The sequence below is a fragment of the Hyaena hyaena genome, unplaced genomic scaffold (genome assembly GCF_003009895.1).
Source record: "Hyaena hyaena isolate Hyena2069 unplaced genomic scaffold, ASM300989v1 scaffold_872, whole genome shotgun sequence".
NCBI lineage: Eukaryota > Metazoa > Chordata > Mammalia > Carnivora > Hyaenidae > Hyaena > Hyaena hyaena.
The window spans coordinates 442,650-469,289 of record NW_024081506.1 but is presented as its reverse complement, the minus strand read 5'-3'; the positions used below and the strand labels follow the sequence as shown (position 1 = coordinate 469,289).

Sequence of the window (26,640 nt, the reverse complement as noted above, 5' to 3'; positions counted from 1 at the left end):
CACTTCTCCAAAGAGGACATCCAGATGGCCAACAGACACATGAAACGATGCTCAGCATCCCTCCTCATCAGGGAAATACAAATCAAAACCACACTGAGATACCACCTCACGCCAGTCAGAGTGGCTAAAATGAGCAAATCAGAGAACTCGAGATGCTGGCGAGGATGTGGAGAAACGGGCACCCTCCTACACTGTTGGTGGGAATGTAAACTGGTACAGCCCCTCTGGAAAACAGTGTGGAGGTTCCTCAGGAAACTAACAATAGAACTCCCCTATGACCCAGCAATAGCACTGCTAGGCATTTACCCAAGGGATACAGAAATGCTGAGGCATAGGAGCACATGTACCCCAATGTTCACAGCAGCACTCTCCACAATAGCTAAAACATGGAAAGAGCCTAAGTGTCCATCAACGGACGAATGGATCAAGAAGATGTGGTTTATCTATACGATGGAATACTACATGGCAATGAGAAACAATGAAATCTGGCCATGTGTAGCAACATGGATGGACCTTGAGGGTGTTATGCTGAGCGAAATAAGTCAGGCAGAGAAGGACAGATATCATATGTTTGCACGTATAGGAGGATTAGGAGGAACTTGACGGAGGACCACGGGGGAGAAGAAGGGCAGAAATGGTGGGGGAAAGGGAGAGAGGCAAACCATGAGAGACTCTTGAATGCTGACAAAAACTGAGGACTGATGGATGTGGCGGGGAGGGAGGGATGGGCATGGAGGAGGGCACTTGTGGGGATGAGCACTGGGTGTTATGTGGAAACTAATTTGACAAGAAACTAGTAAAAAAAAAAAGAAAAAAGAAAAAAAACAACACCTCATTCTCATACTTGCCTTAAAAAACATAAAAATTACAATATATTTTTTGCCAACCTATGCTATAGAAGCTCATTTATTCTTCTAATCACTTATAGAAATATTGAAGAACTTTTTTCTAAACCTCTGATGAAAACTGTCTTTAGATCAATTTACTTGAATCATTGGTTAGGAAAGCTTACAGAAGCAGGTCACTTTGTAAATATAACATGCTTACCAGAAATACATTGTTTAAGGAGAAAATAAATACTGCATAAATTTTTAGGTTGTTCACCAAAGCAGCATCTGTCTACGAAGGGGTAAATGGGTTTTCTATTCAAAGGACTTTTCAACAAACACAGCAGAAAGGAGACCTTTCATTTATGATCGATAAAAGTCTACATAAAACAACACTTCGCTCTCTTAGTAGGAAAGACTGTTTTCTTCTCAGGGACCAATACCTAACAAAGCTGGAAGATAAAGATGTATTGTTCAGACCAATTATACTGAAGAAGAACATAAATAAAGGCTGTGGCTTTGTGTCAGTTTCAGACACATCTCTTGGACAAGAAACCTGAAACACTCTTGCTGTGAAACCTCAACAAAGGAAAGTAAAACATTTTAAAAAATAGCTATGTTAATCTGTTTTTCTTTTATGTTCCTATCTTGCATTTAAAGTTTAAGAATAAATAAATCAAAGCAATGCCATAAACTTAAAATGATATATCCTTTGATTGAAAAGATCAAAAAGTTTATAACTGAAAGAACCACATAATATGATTTGGAATTTGCCTAATAAGTGTATTTTTTTAGTTGCATAAATAATTTCACTAAGCCATTTTATTTTTTTCATTTTTCCCTAACACACCTCATTGTAGCATTTTGCCTAAGATATTTGTTTCTTAAATCTGCTGTTTACTTTCTCTATATCTCTGTTTATCTCTCTGTATTAATCTAATCTGTATCTGTATAATCTAATCTGGGCAGAAGGATTTTGCTGAATTTTTTTATCCTTATAATATTTCATGCTCTATTAACAGAACTTAGTGATTGTTAGGCATGTGAGAAGTCAGAGCTGATGTCTCAGTTCCTGCTGACATTATCACTTAGTGTGTCTCAGAATGACAAAGAAGAAGCTGGTTTTCCAGGGAAGTTAGTGACTTCAATTTTGGAAACTTTGTTTCTGTGGTTCTTGAGGCCCTCTAATTGCAAATGTCAATCTATAGGTTAGAAAGCAATTTTTGGATTTCAAAGAAAAAATACAAACTAGAAATTACTGCATGAAGAATATCAAGTACAGGTATTGTGTTTCTGTGAAAATAAGTGAATAGATTATTTTATTTTATTTTATTTTTTAATTTATTTCTGAGAGAGAGAGAGACAGCATGAGAAGGGGAGGGTCAGAAAGAGAGGGAGACACAGAATCTGAAACAGGCTCCACGCTCTGAGATAGCTGTCGGCACAGAGTCCGACCCAGGGCTCGAACCCATGAACTGTGAGATCATGACCTGAGCCAAAGTTGGCCACCCAACCTACTGAGCCACCCAGGCGTCCCAGTGAATAAATTTTAAAATAAACTGCAGTTTTATTATCTCTATACATCTATATATTATTTTAATAGGCTTAATGAGCCCAGTTAAGTGACCTGCACCATGAAGAACTCACATATTTTGCTTATAAATTATTTCTCTATACTCTCATATAACATATTACAAAGTTAATAGTAATTAAAACAGTACAATTCTGGCATAAAGACAGAGATATTGATGAATGGAACAGAATAGAGACCAGAATTAAACCCAGGCATATATACAGTCAATTGATATTCAACAATCTAAATGTCCATTAACAGAGAAGTGGGAAAATATGTGGTATATGCATATAGTGGAATACTACTCAGTCTTAAAAAATAAGGAAATCCTGACATTTTTTACAACATATATGAAACTGAAGGACATTACGCTGAATGAAACAGGCCAGACAGAAAGACAAATACTGCATGATTCCATTGACATTTGCTACCTAAAATATTTAAACTCATAGAAGCAGAAAATACAGAATAGAATAGAATAGAATAGAATAGAATAGAATAGAATAGAATAGAATAGAATAGAATAGAATAGAACCATCTTATGGTTACCATATTTTAAGGCTGAAAGAAGGAAAAAATCAGGACTTGTTCAACTGGCATATAGTTTCAGAAATCTGCTATCTGGTACAATGACTGTAATAAACAACGCTGTATTATGCATTTAAAAATTTATTAAGAGAGTAGTTCTCATGTTAAATGTTCTTAACCACACACACAAAAAGGGACACATAAAATTTTTGGAAGTGTTGGGCGCATTTATTATCTTAACTGTGGTGATGGTTTCATATGTGTATGCTAATGTCCAAACTCATCAAATCATATATGTTAAATACGTGCAGATTTTTGTATATAAATTATAATGCAATTAATCTGTTTAAAAAATTTAAAGAATATTGATAAATATATACTGACTAAATAAACAGACTGAGAACTGAGTGTCAATGTTAAAATCTAGAAGTGGGTGATGCTATAAGGAATTACAGTAAAACCTTGGTTTGCGAGCATAATTCATGCTTGCAATCCAAAACACATATACATCTAAGTGAATTTCCCCTTAAGAAATCATGGAAACTCAGATTATTCATCCCACAATCCAAACTATTCATATAAATATGATTACAATGGTGTATTATAATACAAAATAATAAAGAAAATGCAAAATGTAAAGAAAAACAAATTAACCTGCACTTACATTTGAAAACCTTTGTGGCTGTCGTGAGGGAGTTAAGAGATAGGAGGGTATTGTATAGGATGACTCTCACTGTCACTAACGGAATCACTGCCATCTATTGGTTCAAAAGAATCTTTTTCTTTTCATGCAGCTTTAACAAGGAACCTATCCAATGACACTTGATTTTGACTTCTTTTAAGGATTTTGCAGAAATGTAACATTGGATTGTCATTAAACAGATTCATCGCTTGCACTGCTATAGCCTTATTCGGGTGGTCTTTGTACAAAATTTTTCATTGTTTCCCACATTTTACACATCCCCCCAATTTCATTTGCAGTGGGGATTCCTTTACCTTTTTCTCCTCCTCTTCTGCTGATGAGATGCAGACATACACTTCTTATAAAATGTTGCAATTTCAGCCACTCCTATACCTCCTTTGTACTACTCAATGATGATTTCCTTCTCAACTGCCACCATAATCATCTCCTTCTTACCACCTTTCCTTTTGATCTTTTTTCTGCATGGGGGCCATTGTACACACTTGCATGAATGTTGACTACAGCACAGTAGTAATAAACTCTTTTCATATACTGTATTTAATGTAACTGACAACAAGGCAGCAGATGAAAGGGTCTATATATGTGCAGGCAGCCTGACCTAGAATGAAGCACCAAGCATTCCTAAACTTACTTTTGTATGGAAAAGCAAAGGACTGTCCATAGGTGCTTGAAAGTGACAAAAAATACACCAGTGCCAGTTTTGGGCACCTTCCAACATTCTGAAAATTATTTGTTTCTTCCAAACACCAACCACATCCTGAGACCAAGCATCTGAGCATGGGAGACAATCACCCACAATTCCAGGAGGGGAGAGAGGGAGAGAGAGAGGGGGAGAGAGAGAGAGAGGAACAATTGGCTCAGTTATGATCATGTAACATCACATACTACTTGTATTGCAAGACATCCCTCAATTATCAAGTTAAAATTTATTAGAAATGTTTGCTCATCTTGCAGAATACTTGTAGAACAAGTTACAATTCAAGGTTTTACGTATATTTTTTATCACTCATCACTAAAAGTTTATTTTGCTGGATATAAGACAAAAGACCTGACTCAGTATCAACATATTCTCATGTTCATGTGTTGACCATTTTTTTATAGTAAAGCAATTTTTATAGGTTCATAAAATATATACTATTGTCTGTGGCTACCTACTGCCCATCCAGCCCAGTCCCAGAATTCATTGGCTGCTATTGCTTCTACTTGCTGAATCTACCGAACTGTTGTATTGCTGTTGTTGAAAATATTACAGAAAAATATTACAGAAAATATTACAGAAACAGAAATCAGTTATATTGATAGATATTTGACACTTTTATCTGGGATATACCCCCCAAAATGGTGAGGTAAGTATGAAAATGTGATAGAGATTAATTAGGGTGTATTTGTTTCTTATATTAAGTCTTTCTATAGACCTCAAATTAAAATAAAATTTTAGATGCAAAGGTTTTTATAAGATAAGGATTCCCAGTCATAGGAAACAAGTCATGAACTAACTCAGGGAACACTTGCTTATCTCTCCTTGAGAGTTCTTTAAGGAAATCTACAGGGATAATGCCATAGTTAATTTTATATCTGTAATCTATCTTTGTATCTTCTGCCATGATTGCTAAGAAGGCAGTCATATCAATTATGCAGATTTGTTTCATGATCTGGCTATTTCTACCTTAATAATTTGACTTTAGGATGAATTCCTTTCACATAGGCCGATAAACATTCAACAGTTCTAACCACAAAATATTGCATATGCCAGGGTTTTCAAAACTTTTCTAATACAATTTTTTTTTTAATCTAGGTGAAAGGAACAATAGTTTCTTTTGATGAATAATAACCTGACATTATTTGTAGGGCTTTTTAGGACTTTTATCACTGTCTTCCTGTTGGAAGAGAGTATATTTATTCATTTGTGATTTCATTACATAGAGAACATGTGAAACGATTAGAAAAGGAGCAAAATTTAAATGGTTCCCTTATTTATTTTTTTAATTCACATCCAAGTTAATTAGCATATAGTGCAATAATGATTTCGAAGTTGAATCCAGTGACTCATCCCCAACATATAACACACAGTGCTCATCCCAACAAGTGTCTCCCTAATGCCCCTTGCCCATTTAGCCCATCCCCCCACTCACAACCCCTACAGCAACCCTCAGTTTGTTCTATATATTAAAGAGTCTCTTATGTTTTGTCTCCCTCCCTGTTTTTATATTATTTTTGCTTCCCTTCCCTTATGTTCATCTGTTGTGTATCTTCAATTTCACATGAGTGAAGTCATATGCTATTTGTCCTTCTTAGCACTATACCTTCTAGTTCTATCCACGTTGTTGCAAATGGCAAGTTAAAAAAAGAAGAAGAGGAAAGCTCACGACTGTAAAGCTATGTGGTATTCTATTAGGCAGTATAGTGAGGCAGAATAATAAAATGTGGTTTAAGAGTGGAAAAAAGTAAATGGTTCCCTTAAATTGTTTATAAAAAAATAAAATTAAATTCAATAAGAATACATTAGTTGAATCAGGAAATAAAAGTTTAAATAAAAATTCCTAGGATAATATCTGGGCTCACAACTAAAATCATGGCATGATGAGTCAATAATATATTTCTATGTTTAGCAGACGTATAAATATTACTATATTTTGGGACTCAAATGAGCTGAAAGTGGTAGTGTAACACTGTGCTGAACTATCAATCCAGAATTCAAAGTTATATATAATTAACTATGTCCTTTGGCCTTGGAGATATTACTAAATTCACAGACTTAATTTCTTTCTCTGCACAATAGTTTAATCACAACAGGGATTTTGTGAGATGAATAACATTATTGCTGATTCAAGGTCAAGACAAAAGTGAGATTATATACTTAGTGTTTCAGCAAAGATATTTTCTGTACTTCTCAAGTATTATATGTTGGAGGGTGGTTCAAAGTTAAACAAGTCTCATTCTCTGAACTGAAGGAACTAGTGATCTTGTTTTTTGGAGTAAGGAGTGGCTGGAAGAACAATAGAAATCCTCCCAAATAGACTAATGAGATAGGCAGCAAAAAAACTGAAAAAAGGTGGGTGGGGGGAGTTTAATCTGCTTGAGGAAGTTTGATTGAGGGAGTTAATACTGAAGAAGTTTTCACGTGTAAGGTAGAATTTGAACTGGACTTTTGAAAGTTAAGTAAAAATTCAGTTATCAAGAGGTGAGGTGAATGGTAGTAATTCAATAAAATACGATGAACCAAATGGTTTTGGAGTTCAGGCATGCAATGAACATGGTAGAAGAAAACATGAATGCCATGCTGGCATGATGGGACTTTTCCTATAAGCAATAAAAGATTCTATAAAGAATAGTATTTTTCGCTTTGCCATAGAACGTTAATGGACTGGAAGTAACAGAGTAAAAGAAACAAACCAAAAGATACAATAGGGGTCACAATCCTGGCTGCAAAGTTCTCACTGTGATTGTGATTGCTTTCCTTGATGCTTCCTAAAATTCCTTCATGCCCTCTAAATCTAAACCCAGAAACATAATGTGTAGTAAAACTGCTACAAATTGTATGTGCTAGCTATTAAAATCTATTATAAATTTCTGTTCAGTGGGTATTGTTTAATTATTAAGAAAGTATAAAAGAAAATAATTTTATACTAACAAGAATACGGGAAAGCATATTAGGGTGAATCACAAAACATAGATGAACTTAGGTTTTGGTTCAGCAAAGCTGGTACATCAGAGTTTTAATCCCACCTATGATTTCCACTTGCCATGTCACCTTGTACAAATCTCTTAAGGTGTTTTAGTCTTTTGTTGTTTTTTTTTCTCCAGTGTAGAATTGGTTTCATAAAATTTATCAGAGACATTGATAAAAAAAATTAGACACTACATGGAAAGTGTTTAAAATAGAATATTCTTTAATTAAATTATTATTGTGATTCATGAGTCCATGAAAATATCTGTAGTATGGAGGGTGATTATAATTCTCTCTTTTAGAACTCTATGTAGTACAATCATAGGGCAATTATATTTCCCAGCTCCAGGAAACACCAAAAACATTAAAAAGGTAAGATTTACAGCTCTCTACAGAACTGAGTTTGACATCTTTCATCACATTTTTTACTGTTAGCTTTTATAGCAGAGACTTGTCAAGTGAATAATCCTAGAAATAGTAATTAGAAAATGCAACTGAAGTTATGTTACTAAAAGTAAACTATCAGAAAAAAGTGCCCATTAATATATTGAGCAACAAACCTATAAATGTTGAGAGAAAATATGAAATATGCTCAACAAATACTTTATTTTTTTGAACAAGCTTTGCATTTATTAAACACCTTTTTTGGTATTTGTTGGTTTTCCTTTTAACTTTACCCCTTTTCTTAAACCTTTATCTATTTCAGTATGTTCATTGACCTCAAGAAACAGCCACTAGATTGATATCTTGGTTGAAATCCCCTTACCATATTTAAACAATATAAATAAACCTGCTTTTAAGATATTCACTAACTGGTAGGTTGCCTGGTGGCTCAGTCAGTTAAGCGACCAACTCTTGATTTCCACTCAAGTCATTATCTCATGGTTCATGAGTTTGAGCCCCGTGTCTTGCCCCGTGTCAGGCTCTGTGCTGACAACACAGAGCCTGCTTGGCATTCTCTCTCTTTGTCCCTCCCGTACTGGTGCATGCTCGCTCTCACTCTCAAAATAAATAAATAAAAAAGAAAGATAAATGTACTCTTAATCCCCCTCAACTATTTCACCCATGCCCCTACCTACCTCCTCTCTTGTAACCATCTGTTCTCTATAGTTAATAGTCTGTCTTTTGATTTATATATTTTTTCCTTTGTTCATTTGTTGTATTTCTTAAATTCCACATATGAGTGAAGTAATATGATATTTGTCTTTCTCAGACTGACTTATTTTGCTCAACATTATATACTCTAGATCCATTCATGTTACTGCAAATGACAAGATTTCAATTCCTTTTTATGGCTTAATAATATTACATTGTACATATATACACCACCTCTTTTTATCCATTCATGTATCAGTAGACCTTTGGGCTTCTTCCTTAATTTGGCTATTGTAAATAATGCTACAGTAAACATAAGAGTGCATATATCTTGTCAAATTACTGTTTTTGTACTCTTTGGGTAAATTGTCAGTAGTGGGGTTACTAGATTATGTAGAATTTCTATTTTTAATTTTTTCGGGAGTCTCCGTGTTGCTTTACACAGTGTCTGCTCTAGCTTGCATTCCCACCAACAGTGTATAAGGTTCCTTCTTCTCTGCATCTTTGCCAACTGTTGTTGTTTCTTGTGTTTTTGATTTTACCCATTCTGGCAGTTGTGAGGGTATATCTCATTGTGGTTTTGATTTGCATTTCCCTGATGATGAGTGACGCTGAGCATCTTTTCATGTACTGGTTGACCATCTATATGTATGTCTTCTTTGGAGAAGTGTTTGCTCATGTCTTCCCATTTTAATTATATATATAGTATATATATATACACACACACACATACACACACACATATAACATATGTATGTTATACATATATAATTATATATGTATATATTATATGCATTATATTTATGTAATTAAGGTGTAATTACATTAATATGTAATATATATATTTAATGTATTGAGTGCCACCAGTAATTTTTTAAAAATCCCTACCTCAAATATTTCCTCAATAGAACTATATTCCAGAAAAAATTTAAAAATTTGTCTCAAGATAATTAATAATATAGGAATATATGTTTTCAGCAAGAGACATTATAAAGTATATATGGGTAACATAACTGAGAGTCCTTCATTTTTCATTTTTGTTTTTCAAAAATATGCATTATATATATAAGCACACACTCACAAAACAGAGTGAGAGAGACATAGAGAGGCAGAGAGGGAGAAACAGAGACAGAGATACAGAGAGAGATGTCTATGATCTTGATTCTGTTATGAATAAAAGACTGGCAATTGTATTGCCAATACACTCCATTGTTTCCTTCCCCTTATGAAAAAAATAAATAATTATATTCATTTTAAGACCAGTTTTTTTTCCAGCTTTTACTTTCCTTGATGTTATTATCTTTGAAATTCACAGTCAGTACCCTGTAAACATTTTAAACAACATACCTTCTCTCTACCCCAATTTCTGTCCATTTTTGTTGTGGATTATAAATTTAATACCATATCTTAGTTCTTGATCTTGTTTCCAGTGACGACTCCTCCCCATGACTTCAGACACCCATTCACTGGGCATATCTTTTTATTATCTATAGCTTTTTTAGCTGGAAAATTAATCATGCAAATATTCATTGCATAACTACCCCACATCCCACCTTAAAACTAATTTGTTCAGCTACTCCTACTCTCTGATTTTTATCAGAAGCCCTAATTCATTAAACTTTATGCTATCTCCCATTTCAAAAATTCTTTCTTAGTGTGCCTTTTTCCCAGTTATGTTCTATGACTCATATTTTAATAACATTCTTTCATTATTCTGAAGCCCCATACTTTTTTCCTTTTCCATTACACTAATCTGGAGAACTAAGTTATCTGATTTCTGTCTACATAAAATATCAGTACATATTATTCCCAGTATGAAACGATCATCATAAAATTGAAATAATCCCTCATCACCTCAATTCTATTCAAGGTATCTGGTCAATTAATCTTCATCCTATTTCACTCAACTCTTTCAAAAGTTGTTCATGCACTTCAAAATCTATTTCCATATTTTCTATTAGATACATATGCATTGCTTCCAAACCTCAAACACACACACACATTCTTTTACATCATTTGGATGCAGTGTATCCTGTTACAACAAAGTGGCCATTTCTTCTATCTAATCTTTGTGTTGGATTACATTTCTTGTCTCTCAGGAAAATTATTCTATCAATCTCTCTCTCTCTCTTTCTCATTCTTTCTCCCTATTTAATTTCTTCCTTGGAAGCTTCCTGAGAAATACATTCCTTTTTTAGTTTTACATCCCCAGGATATAAGAAATATATTAGTTATAGGAAGACACATGCTGTTTTATTCAGGGATAAACTTCTTTTAAATTATTTCAAGGAAGATAATTAGCTGCTACAACTTAGGAACCTTTATGGGCACCTGGGTGGCTCAGTTGGTTAAGCATCTAATTCTTGATTTGGGCTCAGGTCATGATCTCATGGTTCGTGAGATCAAGCCCTACATTGGGCTCTGCACTGACAGTATGGGGCGTGCTTAGTATTCTCGCTCTGCCCCTTCCCTGCTCATGCTCTCTCTCTCTCTTTCTCTCTCAAAATAAATAAGTAAACATTTAAAAATAAATAAATTAGGAAACTTTAATTTTATGTTAATTTTAAGTGGTCAAATAATGCTCCCTTTCAAGAGATTCATGTAGTTATTTGCATATCACGTGTGAATTTTATATACATATAACTTTTTTTGGAATTTCATTTTTTATTTTTATTGTGGTAAATATATATCAAATAAAATTTGCCATTCGGATCATTTTTAAGTGTGCAAATTATGGCATTAATTACATTCACAATTTTGTGAAATTATTACCACTATTTCCAAAGCTTTTTAGTCGCCACAAACAGAAACAAGCAGTAATTCTCTCTTTTCCCCAACATGAGCCCCTGGAAACCTCTAACCTACTTACTGTCTCTATGAACTTACCTATCCTAGGTATTTCATACAATGATATACTGTTTTTTCCATTTGCATTCTATTTTATGTGAAATTTTTCCATTTCACATAAAATAATATTTTCAGGGTTCATCTGTTATGTAACATGCATCAAAATTTCATTTTGTTCAATGGCTGAATAAACCTTCTATTGTATACACATATCACATTTCGTTCATCCATTCATCTGTTGTTGAACACTTGGGTTTTTTGTCTGTTGTGAAATATACCACAGTGAGCAGTGGTGTACAGATAGCTGTTTAAGTGCTTGTATTCAATTCTTTGAGGTATATATCTAGGAAAAGAATATGGTAATTCAATCTTTAACTTTGGGGAGCTGTTAACCTCAAAAAAAACGTGGCTGTATACCATTTACATTCCTACCAACAGCACACAGTTTTCCAATTTCTCCACGTAATTGCCTACGCTTGATATTTTATCTTTTTAAATTGAATTTGATTGTTTTAATTGTAGCCATCCTAGTAAGTATGAAGTGGTATCTCATTGTAGTGTTGATTTGTATTTCTTTAATGACTAATGATGTTGAACATCTTTTCATGTGCTTTTTGGCCATTTGTATACCTTCTTTAGAGAAATGTCTGTTCAAGTCATTTGATTGATTTTAATTGTGTTGTATATTATTTTGTTGTAAATACCATTATGTGTGGAATTGCTTTTTATTTTTTCAATTTTCTACCAAGTTTATTTATTTTTGAGAGAGAGACAGAGTGAGGAAGGGGCAGAGAGAAAGGGGGACATAGAACGTGAAGCAGACTCTAGGCTCTGAGCTGTCAGCACATAACGTGACATAGGACTTAAACTCACAAACTATGAGATCATGACCTGAGCTGAAGTCAGACGCTCAACTAACTGAGCCATCCAGGTGCCCTGAATGGAATTGCTTTTTAAATTTTATTTCTACATTGTTCTTTAATGATGTATAGAAATATATCAGATTTGTGTGTTGATTTTTTAATCTGTGACTTTGCTGAGTTTGTTTTTAGATCCAGTATCTTTCTTATAGATATTTCAGAGGATTTTCTATATATAGGATTGTGTCATCTGCAAATGGATATAGTTTAACTTGTTCCTTTCCATTTGGGATGCCTTTTATTTATTTTCCCGATCTAATTGGTCTGGCTAGAACTTCTGGTATAATGGTGATCACCAGTGGTTAAAATGGGCTTCATTGTGTATTACTGATTTTAGAGGGAGATTATCTTTTTGACTTTTAGATACAATATATAGAAAAAATAGTAAAGAATAACAGATTATTTATTTTGTAACAAACTTTATTAAATATTTAACAAATCTTTATTTTTAAAAGAAAGCAAACAAATGCTGATTTTATATCATATAGGTATAGGAACCATTTACTGAAATACTGGAAATTTTATAAACATTAGAACAATTACTTGCAATCAAGTGTACTCAATAGATGATTTTTAAATTCTGTGAATGTCAAAGTTTGTCAAGTTTTCCTGCTTTGTTCCATATCTTATAAGATCTCATGTATCTCAGTGGAAATGCTTACAGTTAGAGAGTCCTTACTAGGATCTTAGCCTTTTTAGTTTTTGAGTGGTCTTTGACCCATGTTTCAAATGCCATTGCTTTATCACTTTTTATTTGTATACAAAGTTACCTTCACTTTATTGCTAAGCATTAAAATAACTTTGAAATTTTATCTAGGCCCTTATACTAAAGATAATCTTGTTCATAAATCAGTTACAGAGTAAAAGCATATAAGCAAAATCCATGTCATTTATCAATAGTACATTTTCTTAAAAAGATTTATGGGTAGAAATGTAGGTTTCTTATAAGGTTAATATTGATCTATCTTGTCTTAGGACCCATACTGTTTTTACTCAGTCAAGCAGTGGGGCTTTCTGCCAGGAATACATGTGTTAATGGAGCAGACTTCCATCATAACTGAGTTTTGTATATTAACAAGTTGTTTTAATTGCTCTTCTTGAATATATTACAAACATATTATTAAACATATTTTACCGTGCTAATTTCAATAATTTGACAAATGATTCTGTATTGTTTTAGCCATCAAAGCATTCCTCCAATTCCCTAATTAATCAAAAATACCTCAATGTATAGTTTTACTAGAAGCTTCATTAAGCATCTGACCCTCACTGAGAAGAACTGCATTGGGAATTGCATGTATTTCATCTCTAATAATACATACAAGATGCTGTATAATAAAAAATTCACAGGAGAATAATTTAGAATAGCTCACATTATTACCATGGCAAGGCAATCCCTCATTAATGCTTAGAGAATGTCAAAAGAAAGTGGAATTCTTTCATTTACATTTTAATGTTTAACAATTCTACATAAATAAGAGGACTTTTGTATGGTCCCAGAGAGAATGTAGCAGGTTGGGGTATACACTCAGCCAAATCTTTTAGATTCAGATAAATTTATCGTATTCTCAAAAGATTACCAATAGAGAGTTAATCCATTATAAAATTCACTTTTTTTTTGGTATGTGTGTATGATTTTACATGCAAAGATTATCCTTGCTAATTAAAGATATTGTTTAATGTAAGAATTTAAAAAAATTGATCATTACAAATAATACGAACAATTATATTAACTATATAATCATGGTAAGTTCATGATCAAAATCATAATATAAGTTCTAGGCAACATGCTACATGCTTTATAAACTTTTCAGATAATCAAAAACCTTATGGTGCATAACACATTTTGCATATGATGATATATACTTCAGGTTAAGTATACCTTTTTTTTTAATGTTTGTTTATTTTTGAGACAGAGAGAGACAGAGCTTGAGGTGGGGAGGGGCAGAGAGAGAGGGAGACACAGAATTGGAAGCAAGCTCCAGGCTCTGAGCTGTCAGCACAGAGCCTGACACGGGGCTCGAACCCACGAGCTGTGAGACAATGACCTGAGCCGAAGTTGGACACCCAACTGACTGAGCCACCCAGGCACCCCTAAATATTTTTTTTTCAGGTTATAAAGCTATCTGGTGTTGGAATAGATATTCCAATAGCAGTCTGATCCAAGAAATTATATAATAAATAAAAGTAACAAGAATTTTTATAAAATTTTAAAGAAATGTATTTTTAAAAATGCAGGCCATGATTTATTAATTCAGAAAATCAATTAAGATTCATCACCAGCATTGCATAAAAATATAATAAATTAAATATCAGAGTATATTATAATAGCAAGGATATAATTGACTTACATACTTATTTTCAGTTTTACTCAGTCAATGAATTAAATTCTCTACCAGAGTTTACAAAGTTGAGTTTATTAACAGCATCAAACAATATATACACAATTTAAAAATATTAGTCTGCAGAGGGCAAAAAGTCAGTTACTGAAGTGCTAGAAAGTGAGAGTTCATGAAGGTTGTGCTAATTAAGTATTAAAACTGGTACCCTGGAGAAGATAGAATAAGACCATTGATCTGTATGTAGTTGAATAAAATGAGTTCCATTGTTCATTGATCAGGAAAGGGTCTTCACTTTATATCAAGTAAGGGTTTGTAGTCTCAGAGTTGCTCAATAGACATGTTCTTTACAAGCTGCAGATGATTAATCCTGTGGCAAAAAACACAATAGTCCGTTTTGATATTTCCTAGGCAAGTACTGTTGCGAGCTGTTTGTTTAAAGTCAGCAAAATTTTCCTTACAGTCCTTTTCCTAAATCTCTCTTGGCTGAGATAATAGAATGATGACACCAATGACAGACAAATGATCAGATTTTTTGGTGAACATTTCTTTGTTTTAGCTTTTTAATGCATAATGTTGTGTTTGTGTAGTAAATACAGTCTCCTTTTCATGCACAACCATCTGATGTACAAACTTTACAAGATAGAAACTCATCTACAACATGTGAGATCCTAGTAACAGTACACTTGGCAACAGCAACAATGACTAATGTCCTTTCATTTAGTGACTGCTATACAACAAGAACCTGCCTGAGTCTTTGAGGTTCATGATACTTCTTCCAGAATATGTAATTGCTTGAAGTCTTGCAGGGACAATCAGCCAACAGTAAAATAAATAAATAATAAATAAATAAATAAATATAAAAACATGAAAAACAAAAACTGCCTATGATTGTTAAAACTGAAAGAATCTAGTGAACTTGTAGTAATAAATAGTAACAGAGATTAGGAATGTAGAATCATCTATATGATACAAATCAGGTTATAGGGATTTGCTCACTAATCATCTTAGAGTAATAACTGACAGTGGAAGCACTGACAAATATTTAGTGTCTTTTTTAAGGAAATTCAATTTTAATCTTTAAAAGTTTGTTTAACATTTATTCATTTTTTGAGAGAGAGGGAAAGAGAGAGAAGGAGAGAAAACATGAGCAAGGGAGGGGCAGAGAGAGAGGGAGACATCAAATCTGAAGCAGGCTCCAAACTCTGAGCTATCAGCACAGACCTGGACATGGGGCTTGAACTCACGAACTGTGAGATCATGACCTGAGATGAAGTCAGAGGCTTAACTAACTGAGCCACCTAAGCATCCCAGTGCCTTTAATTTCTATCATAAGTTATTTGTTCTCAACCAATAATAATATTTAGAGCTAGAAAACAAATTTGTCCTAAAAAACCCAATCTATAGACACTGTATCAGTATTTTTACAGGAATATGAGTATAATTTCTCAATATGGAAATAATGGATTCACTGAAACATTACATGACTATCAAGTTACTTCTAAATAATTAAGTTAGAAGGACTGTGTTTTCTTGGTTGATTCATTAATCAAAGTTACCATATAAAAATTAAAATAATGTTATAGAAATAACTATAATGATCATTAAGATTATTAGAATTCTTGTAGAGAAGGGTCCTTTCAGTTACACTGAAATGATTTAACAGCACAGAAAGAAGTGTATATGAAGAATACACTATATATACAAGTTCATAATTTCTTTTTAGTTATCAGTCCACTAATTTTTGTCATAATATTGTATATAAGTATATAAACACACACACATATATATACAGTCTACATACAGAGTCTGTATACTGACTGTATGCACACATACACAGAGAGTCATCCTGCACAATTTTGGAATAAAATTATAGAAATCTTCTCATTTCAAATTTAAATAGAATTAACCTCATTAAAATAATATATAAAAGTTACATAAATTCTACCATTTTGATTTAAGCTTTATATACCACGAATATGGTTAGGTAACATATAAGATTATTGTCAAAATATAATTAAAGATATAAGTACACCATTATAGAATATAAATACATAATGTAAAAATTATTGAAATATATTTCTTTCCATTCTCTGGTAAATTTTGATATTGTTAGAAATTTTCTTTAGTTATAAACACTTCTTTTTTTTCCTTAATAGTTTATTGTCAAGTTGGTTTCCATATAACACCCAGTGTTCATCCCAACAAGTGCCCTCCTCCATGCCCATCACTCACCTTCTCTTCTCCGCATCCCCCATCAGCCCTCAGTTTGTTCTCACTATTCAAGAGTCTCTCATGGTTTGCCTCCCTCCCTCTCCCCCACTATTTTTCCCCTTCTCCCGCATCGTCCTCCATTAACTTCCTCCTAATCCACCTATATGTGCAAACATATGGTATATGTCCTTCTCTGCATGACTTATTTTGCTCAGGATAACACCCTCAAGTTCCATTCATGTTGCTACACATGGCCAGATTTCAATTCTTTCTCATTGCCATGAAGTATTCCATTGTATAGATATACTGCTTCTCCTTAATACATTCATCAGTTGATGGACACTTAGGTTCTTTCCATGTTTTGGCTATTGTTGAGAGTGCTTCTATGAGCATTGGGGTACGTGTGCTCCTATGCATCAGCACTTCTGGATCCCTTGGGTAAATTCCTAGCAGTGCTACTGCTCGGTCATAGGGAAGTTCTAGTGTTAATTTTTTGAGGAACCTCCACACTGTTTTCCAGAGGGGTTGCGCCAGCTTACATTACCATCAACAGAGTAGGAGGGTGCCCATTTCTCCACATCCTCACCAGCATCTAGAGTCCTCTGATTTGCTCATTTTAGCCACTCTGACTGGCATGAGGTGGTATCTCAGTGTGGTTTTGATTTGTATTTCCCTGATGAGGAGGGATGCTGAGCATCATTTCATGTGTATGTTGGCCACCTGGATGTCCTCTTTGGAGAAGGGTCTGTTCATGTCTTCTGCCCATTTCTTCACTGGATTGTTTTTTGGGTGTGGAGTTTGATGAGTTCCTTATGGATTTTGGATAACTAGCCCTTTATCTGATATGTCATTTGCAACTATCTTTTCCCATTCTGTCCTTTGCCTATTAGTTTTATGGATTGTTTCCTTTGCTGTGCAGAAGTTTTTTTATCTTGATGAGGTTCCAGTAGTTCATTTTTGCTCTTGATTCATTTGCCTTTGGGGATGTGTCAAGTAAGAAATTGCTGCAGTTGAGGTTAAGGAGGTTTTTTCCTGCTTTCTCTTCTGGGGTTTGGATGGTTTCCTGTCTCACATTCAAGTCCTTTATCCATTTTGAGTTTATTTTTGTGTATGGTGTCAGAAAATGATCTAGTTTCATTCTTTTGCATGTTGCTGTCCAGGTCTCCCAGCACCATCTATTAAAGAGGCTGTCTTTCTTCCATTGGATGCTCTTCCCCGCTTTGTCAAAGATTAGTTGGCCATACATTTGTGGGTCCATTTGTGAGTTCTCAATTCTCTTCCATTGGTCTATGTGTCTGTTTTTGTGCCAATACTCTACTGTCTTGATGATTACATTTTTGTAGTAGAGGAAAAAGTCCGAGATTGTGATGCCTCCCGTTTTGGTTTTCTTCTTCAGTATTACTTTGGCTATCGGGGTCTTTTGTGGTTCCATATAAGTTTTAGGATAGTTTGTTCAAGCTTTGAGAAGAATGCTGGTGCCCTTTTGATTGGGATTGCATTGAATGTGTAGATTGCTTTGGGTAGTAATGACATTTTAACAATATGTATTCTTCCGACCCATGAGCATGGAATGTTTTTCCATTTCTTAGTGTCTTCTTCAATTTCCTTCATAAGTTTTCTATAGTTTTCATTATACAGATCTCCTATATCTTTGGTTAGGTTTATTCCTAGGTATTTTATGGGTTTTTTTGTGCAATTGTGAATGAGATCAGTTCCTTGATTTCTCTTTCTGTTGCTTCATTGTTGGTGTACAAAAATGCAACCAATTTCTGTGTGTTGATTTTATATCCTGCAACATTGCTAAATTCATGGATCAGTTCTAGTAGGGTTCTGGTGGAGTCTGTTGGGTTTTCTGTGTAGAGTATCATGTCGTCTGTGAAAAGGGAAAGTTTGACTTCTTCTATTCCAATTCTGATGCCTTTGATTTCCTTTTGTTGTCTGATGGCTGATGCTAGGACTTCCAGCACTATGTTAAACAACAGTGGTGAGAGTGGACATCCCTGTCGTGTTCCTGATCTCAGGGGGAAAGCTCGCAGTTTTTCCCATTGAGAATGATGTTAGCTGAGGGCTTATCATAGATGGCTTTTATGATGTTTAGGTAAGTTCCTTCTAGGGTCTTTATTAAGAAGGGATGCTGTATCTTGTCAAATGCTTTTCTGCACCTATCGACAGGATCATATGGTTTTTATCTTTTCTTTTGTTAATGTGATGTATCACATTGATTGATTTGCAAATATTTAACCAGCCCTGTAACCCAGGAATGAATCCCACTTGATCATGGTGGATAATTCTTTTTAAGTGCTGATGAATTCGATTTGCAAGTATCTTATTGAGGATTTTTGCATCTGTATTTATCAAGAATATTGGCCTGTAGTTGTCTTTTTTGGCTGGTTTTCTGTCTGGCTTGGGAATCAGAGTGATGCTGGCTTCATAAAATGAATCCGGGAGTTTTCCTTCGATTTCTATTTTTTGGGATAGCTTGAGAAGAATGAGTATTAATTCTGTTTTAAATGTCTGGTAGAATTCCGCAGGGAAGCCATCTGGCCCAGGGCTCTTATTTGTTAGGAGATTTTTGATAATTGATTCGATTTCCTCACTAGTTATGGGTCCGTTCAGATTTTCTATCTCTTCCTGTGTGAATTTTGGTAGTGAGTGTGTATTAGGAATTTGTCCATTTCTTCTAAGGTGTCTAGTTTGTTGGCATATAATTATTCATAGTATTCCCTGATAATTGCTTGTATTTCTGAGGGGTTGGTTGTAATAAGTCCATTTTCATTCATGATTTTGTCTATTTGAGTGCTCTGTCTTTTCTCTGAGAAGCTAATAGAGGTTTGTCAATTTTGTTTTTATTTTTCAAAAACCAAGTCTTGGTTTCATTTATCTGTTCAACTGTTTCTTTGGTTTCTATATTGTTTATTTCTGCCCTGATTTTTATTATTTCTTTTCTTCTACTAGGTTTGGGTGCTCTTGTTGCTCTCCCTCTAGTTGCTTTAGGTGCGGTGTTAGATTTTGGACTTGCGCTTTTTCTAATTTCTTGAAATAGGCCTGGAGTGCCATGTACTTTCCTCTTAGGAATGCTTTCGCCGCATCCCATAGAGTTTGGATTGTTGTATTCTCATTTTCATTTGTTTCCATATTTTTAAAAATTTCTTCTCTAATTGCCTGATTGACCCATTCATTCTTTAGTAGAGTGTTTTTTAGCCTGCATGTTTCTGGGCATTTTCCAGACTTCTTCCTGTGGTTGATTTCGAGTTTCATAGCATTGTGATCTGAAACTGTGCATGGTATTATCTCAATTATTTCATATTTATTGAGGGCTCCTTTATGTCTCAGTATGTGATCTATCTTGGAGTATGTGCCTTGCACACTTGAGAAGAAAGTGAATTCCATGGCCTCAGTATGTAGAGTTCTAAATATATCTGTCAGATCCATCTGGTCCCATGTGTCATTCAAGTCCATTGTTTCTTTAGTGATTTTTTGTCTAGTTGATCTATCCGTTGCAGTAAGTGGAATATTAGAGTCCCCTGCTATTAGCACATTCTTATCTATAAGCTTGTTTCTGTTTGTGATTAATTGTTTTAAATATTTAGGTGCTCCCATATTTGGTGCATAGATATTTATAATTCTTAGCTCTTCCCAATGGATAGACCCTTTAATTATTATATAATGCCCTTCTTCATCCCTTGTTACTGTTTTTACTTTGAAGTCCAGTTTGTCTGAGATAAGAATAGCTACTCCAGCTTTCTTTTGACTTCCTGTAGCATGATAGATATTTCCCCACCCCCTTACTTTCAATCTGAGGGTGTCCTCCTGTGTAAAATGACAGCAAATAGATGGATTTTGTTTTTTTTATCCATTCTGCTATCCTCTGTCTTTTGATTGGGGCATTTAGTCCATTTACATTCAGTGTTATTATTGAAATATATGGGTGTCGTTTGTGGGATTCATGCTTGCGGTGTGTCTCTAGCATCTTGTGTTCCTTGCAACATTTCCCTCAGAGAGTCTTCCTCAGGATTTCTTGTAGAACTGGTTTAGTGGTGACAAATTTTTCAATTTTTATTTATTTGGAAAGACTTTTATCTCTCTTTCTATACTGAACGACAAGCTTGCTGAATAGAGGATTCTTGGCTGCATATTTTTTCCATTCATCACATTGAAGATCTCTTGACATTCCTTTCTGGCCTGACAAGTTTCAGTAGATAGGTCTGTAACCACTCTGATAGGTTTCCCTTTGTATGTCAGGGCCCTTTTCTCCCTAGCTGCTTTCAAAATTCTCTCTTTGTCTTTACATTTTGCCAATTTTATTATGATATATCGTGCAGAAGATCAATTCAAGTTATGTCTGAGGGGAGTTCTCTGTGCCTCTTGAATTTCTATGTCTACTTCCCTTCCCAGATTGGGGAAGTTCTCTGCTATAGTTTGTTCAAGGACTCCTTCAGCACCTTTCTCTCTTCCTCTTCTGGAATTCCTGTGATATGGATATTGTTGCATTTGATTTTATCACTGTGCTCTCAAATTATGTTCCTGGATCAGTTTATCCCTCTTGTTCTCAGCTTCCTCTTTTTCTATAATTGTGTCTTCTAAATCACTTATTCTCCTTTCTGCCTCTTCAATCCGTGCATTGGATGCCTCCATTTTATTATGTGTCTCATTTGTAGCATTTTTTAATTCATCACAACTATTTTTAAGCTCCATAGTCTTTGTAGCAATAGTTTTTCTCTGATGTCTTCCATGCTTTTTTCAAGCCCAGCGATTAATTTTATGACTATTGTTCTAAATTCTTGTTCAGATATGTTGCTTACATCTATTTTGAATAGTTCCTTAGCTGTCATTTCTTCCTGGAATTTCTTTGGAGGAGAGTTCTTCCGTTTCATCATTTTGGTTAGCTTTCTGTCTCTTGTTAATTTTAAAAGTTTGTTATGCACTCTGCCCCTGCGGGTGCTGCTGTATTAAAAAGGGCTCTTTGACTGTCCAGTGCCTGTCTGTTCAGGAAGTGTTCTTTGAATGGTGTCTCTTGGTTTCTCTTGTTGAGACTTTGATTATTTTTCTTCCCTACTCTTAGTGGTATTTGGGACTCTCCACCATGCGTACTTTGGCTTGTTTCTTGAGGTAGCCCTGGAAAAGAAAACAGACAGACAACCACACAGGGAACAAAGGTACACAAATACACAGACAAATCCAATAAACACACAAACTGAAAGGGAAATAGAAAAAGAAAAAAGGAAGGGACAAAGACCAAAACAATACAAAAAAAGAATAAAAGAGAGGAAGGAAGGAAGACAAATAATAAAAATAAAAATGATAATTAATAGAAAATTGAAAAAAGAAGAAAAGATAAGATGAAAGAAGAAACCCAAAAGACAAAGGACAGTCTAAAGGCATAAAACCAGAATTCCCAGCTATAAATAGAGAGCCAGATGTATGCAGTGCTTATGGAAGAGCATATACAAAGAGAGAAATGACAGGGTGGGGAAGAAGTGGAATTGGAAATGAAATGACCAGGCAGAGAGACTAAGAGGCTTGATTCAGAGGGAGAAATCGTAGCATATGTTTAGAGGAGATGAGAAAGAAAATGAAGATGTTACTCAGAGAAACTATACAGTCTGATTACTCCAGAGTGAGAGATAAAAAGGTAGCTGTGGAGGTGTAGAGTGTATATCTAGAGAATGGATTAAATGTGACTGTTTAAGCAAACCAATGACCAGAGTTCCCCAACTAGCAGAGTGGAGGGTTTTGAATGAGAGAATGAGAAAAGGGAGATTATATCTGAATAGAAAGAATTAGGTGGGGATGGGCGGGGTTTGGTGTAGACTGTTCTCGCCTCCACTTCATCCCGCTGGCCACTCCCTGAGGTCCCGCCTTGGTGGTTGTGGGGAGAAAAATGGTGGTGCCCCGAGTCCCTTCTCAATCAAGCATTGCAAATCACTCCTTTGTGTCCAATTTCCCTGTGCTGCAGGCGTAGCCAAGATGGGCTGAGTTCTATGCCCCATGCCCCGTTTCGTTTCCAGGTCCCAGTCCCTGCGCTTTGTTTATACTGCCCTAAACAGTCCCAAATGTCACTGCCTCCCAGCTCCTGGGAGTTGAGTTGGGGGGACAGGGATGAAGTGTAGCAGCATCAGATCCGCAGGGGTCAAGCGGAGGTACAACCTGGGATCCGATGCCTCCTGGATGCTGGGGGCATGTCTGGGGAACTCAGCCTCGGCTGGCTGCCTCTGTGCTACTGCTGGGGATGGTGCTGGGAGCACAGCAGAGCGGTTTTTCCTGGTGCCCTCTGGGACGGGAGCACCTAGTTCAAAGTCAGCACCCCAGCCAGAACTAAAAAACACACTCTTTCCAAGCCGAGGTTTTTCTCTTCTCCAGGGACGGTTCTATGAGCAGTTTCAGCTTCTATTTCTTTTCCCCTTGAGTTGGCTCACTGTGGCTACCGCAAGTTGGGTTCCCTCCCCTCCCTCCATATCTCTGGTCCCATCCAGCTTTTATCTTCCCCAGTTCGCTCTCACACACTTATGTGGTTTCCTTTAGAGTTTATTCTGTCTCTTTCTCTTCCCAAACTCCTGTGGCTCAGTGTCCTATAACTTCAGGCCTTCTGTGTTTGAGAGATGGGTGCAAGCAAAATGCATGGAGTTCCCCACTTCTCTGCCATCTTGCCCTCCTCTAGTAACAAACACTTCTTTAAAACCTTTCAAGATTTTGGGGCATCTGGGTGGATCTCTCAGGTAAATGTCTAACTTGATTTTGGCCCAGGTCATGATCTCATGGTTCATCGGGTCAAGCCCTGCACTGTCAGTGCAGAGCCTGCTTGGCATTCTCTCTTTGCCCTTCCCCTGCTTTCTCTCTCTCTCTCTCTCTCTCTCTCTCAAAATAAAAATAAAAACAAAACAAAGAACAACCTTTCAATATTTCAAAATAAATTGGAGATTTCTCCAATAAATTGGAGATTTATAAGGATAAATTGAAGTTATCCTTAAAGAGTATGAGTATCACAGATTATTTTGTCATTGATTGTTATAATTTAGTTTACTTGAACATACTAAACATTTATTAAAGTAACATTTTTTCTCAGTATAAATTTAAGATGTTAATTTTATGTATGTTTTTGTCTGATACATCAAACCAAGTATTTCATAAACTAGAATATTGATTAAGCTGATATCCTTATACCATGATAATGGAGAAGTCAGAACGTTAAGTTTTAAAAATTCATCTTGATTAGATACCGTTTATAGAAATGTTCACATCTTTTTACATATATAGTACACAACAATTTATTTAATCATTTAATGTATTGCATCTCTTATTGTCTCTCAGCCAAGAGATAAGTCACCAACATGTTATCTTTACAGCTAAACTTTGTTTTGTTGTAGATTTTCCCCATAGTTGAAGACTCAACCAGGCAGTTTCCTAGAAGAAGCCAAACACTAAAATCAGTAATTAAATTTTGAAAGTTCTTTGGAAATGTTATGTTCTATATTTAAAGTACATGAGTATTTTACAACTTTCTATAAATTTACAGAACTTTCTATAAACTTATAATTAGCATCAGAACCACCATGAATTTTAAGAGATAAACAGTTCACTTAATTTCTTCTTCTACTTGGTGTGATTTAGGCTTGGACTAGATATTTCTAAAGTGTATGTATATATTGACAAATTTAAAAACCAATTAAAAAGGCAAACTGTTGTAGAATTGAAAGGAAAGGATGGTACGGATCAGGGTGCTGCTGTTTCAACATTGGAGTGCCTATGTTCACCACACACAAGACCAAGAAAATATTCCTTGATTGGCCAAAAGACAAACTCAAGAATGCCCTAGAAAACAATTACAGATAAAGGAAAACACTGAGACTGAAAGCTCAGGGTCAGAGGAGTGATGGTCCAAATTATAAAATAAGTCATGAGCTATATTAATTAGGAGTTAGAATACGTCAAACAAGCTCAGTAGATGAAATAAGTGTAGGGAGGGTGCAAGAAAGACTCAAATCTCAGTCAGTCACTGCTGGACTTCTCCCCCATAGCACAAGCTCACTGAAGCCCCAAACTGAGCCTCAGAAGGCATATGTAAGCATTTGCTTCCATTTGCAAGCCCAGCAACACTGGCCTCAGTAAGTGAAGGCAACTAGGCAATTTGGGAAGACTCCTAGAGTGTCCAACAATAAAACAAAGACCAAAGATAAAATACTATGATGACTAGTACTGCTACTACTGTTACTATTGCTGCTACTATTACCAACAATAATAATCACAAAGCTTAATCTATTAACTTGCCAAGCAAGGGAACACATACCAGTTAAAAATTTTACTAAGTTGCTGAGATGGAGAATCAGGGGTTTTTAAGTAATTAAAAAGAGAGAGGGAGAGAGAGAGAAGGGTTCATGGTGGTTGTGCTAATTAAGTGCTGAAACGAGAACACTGAACAAAATGAAATGAGTTCATATATCTGCACTGTCCATTAGCCAGGAAAGTATCCTGAGTTTGGTCTAATAAGTGAGTGTTCATTCAGGTTACTCAAATCCATCGCATTTTGTCAGCTTCAGCTGTTTAGAGTCAGTGATAATGAAACACAACGTTCAGTTTTGTTATATCTTATGGAAGCGTTCTTGTATATATATTTAGGTATGTACTGACTTTTTAGTATGCATTTCTGTCCAAAAAGTTTGAACACCACTGGTTTAGATATTGGCAAAATGATTTATTTGTCATGTATATATTGACTCTACTCTAGACTCTAAATGCCCAGAAACTTCACTATTTTAAAATCCCAGGTTTTTTAACGAGATTAAAAGAAGAAAAACTACTGAGGGTTTTTGTGAAGAGCTATTTGCTGGAATTAGGTTAGTGTAAATGCAGTGTTTTCTTTCCCTTGCTGATCTGTTTGTATTAAAGAAGAGAGATATAAGAAAATGAGTTTCTCATAAATTATTTCATGAGCAAAATAAAGGAGAATGGCCAGATAACAGCTATCACTGTTGGACATGGTTAAAAGGAGCTTTACTAATCTTGGGATAAAAAAGATGTCCCAGGTGCTTATCATCAAATTCAATTACAAATGCAAAACCAAGGAGAAGTTTATAACTGCAAAGCTAAAATCAGGTTTACATCATTTTGAGGTATCTGGGTTGCTTTTTCATGGGTCTATACCTAAGCTTGATGAGACAGGAGTAAAATGGAAATCATGTATTCATAGGTAAGGGTACATACATTAAAAATAATGAAAATGGTCTGCATGGAGTAGCTTAGCTAGCAGATTGTCACAGCATGCTCCCTCATTAGGATATGTCCTTGAAGCTTAAGACTGTTATCATAAGCAAGGCTGAAACATCCAGGTGATAGTGGCTAGACGTAGGGATTCATCTTCAAACCTAACTGTTCTTTGAGGAATGATGTGGTCCACAGAAATTCTAATACTTATGTATACTCTAAATATCAGTCCCAATAAATATTACCACAAACTTTAAATCAGCACAGTTTGCTCTAGCTTACTTACACTGAGCCTTTGAGAGTAGTTGTTTTCCCTTATGTGCAGATATTTGAATAATCAATGTCTAAAGTACTCTTTACTTCTGGAAATTATTTTTGCTTTACTTAGATCTAATGTCTGGTTTTGCAGTCAAGAGATGCTCATATCAATATCATACTTGTAACAAATCTCAATGTCACAGAATTGACCATAGATCTCAAAATTCCTTTTCAGTCTTGAGTATTTCAGTATTTTTATGTTTTTGGAATACTTCAATAGAATTCAAGTAATACTGATCATTTTACTCTGCAAAATGTTATTTTCTAATATTAACACGTCGTCATTTTAAATCTAGAAAAACTTTTCACCCCCTTCCATTGGTTTTAGAGAGTTTGATTTTAATTATTTTGTGCATCAGTTCACTTGGAAATTACTTACATTTTGATGTGGTAAGATCCATGTTAAATAAT

At 35.0% G+C, this 26,640-nt stretch overlaps 1 long non-coding RNA gene across 1 annotated transcript in view; it reads left to right on the top strand.

Moving 5' to 3' along the window:
• The window catches only part of LOC120222411, a 23,506-nt gene extending 21,354 nt beyond the window's left edge, over positions 1 to 2,152 (top strand). The window contains exon 3 of the long non-coding RNA XR_005526034.1: positions 2,141 to 2,152. This is a non-coding gene — a long non-coding RNA (uncharacterized LOC120222411). The remainder of the gene's footprint in view (positions 1 to 2,140) is intronic.
• The last annotated feature ends 24,488 nt before the right edge of the window (positions 2,153 to 26,640 follow it).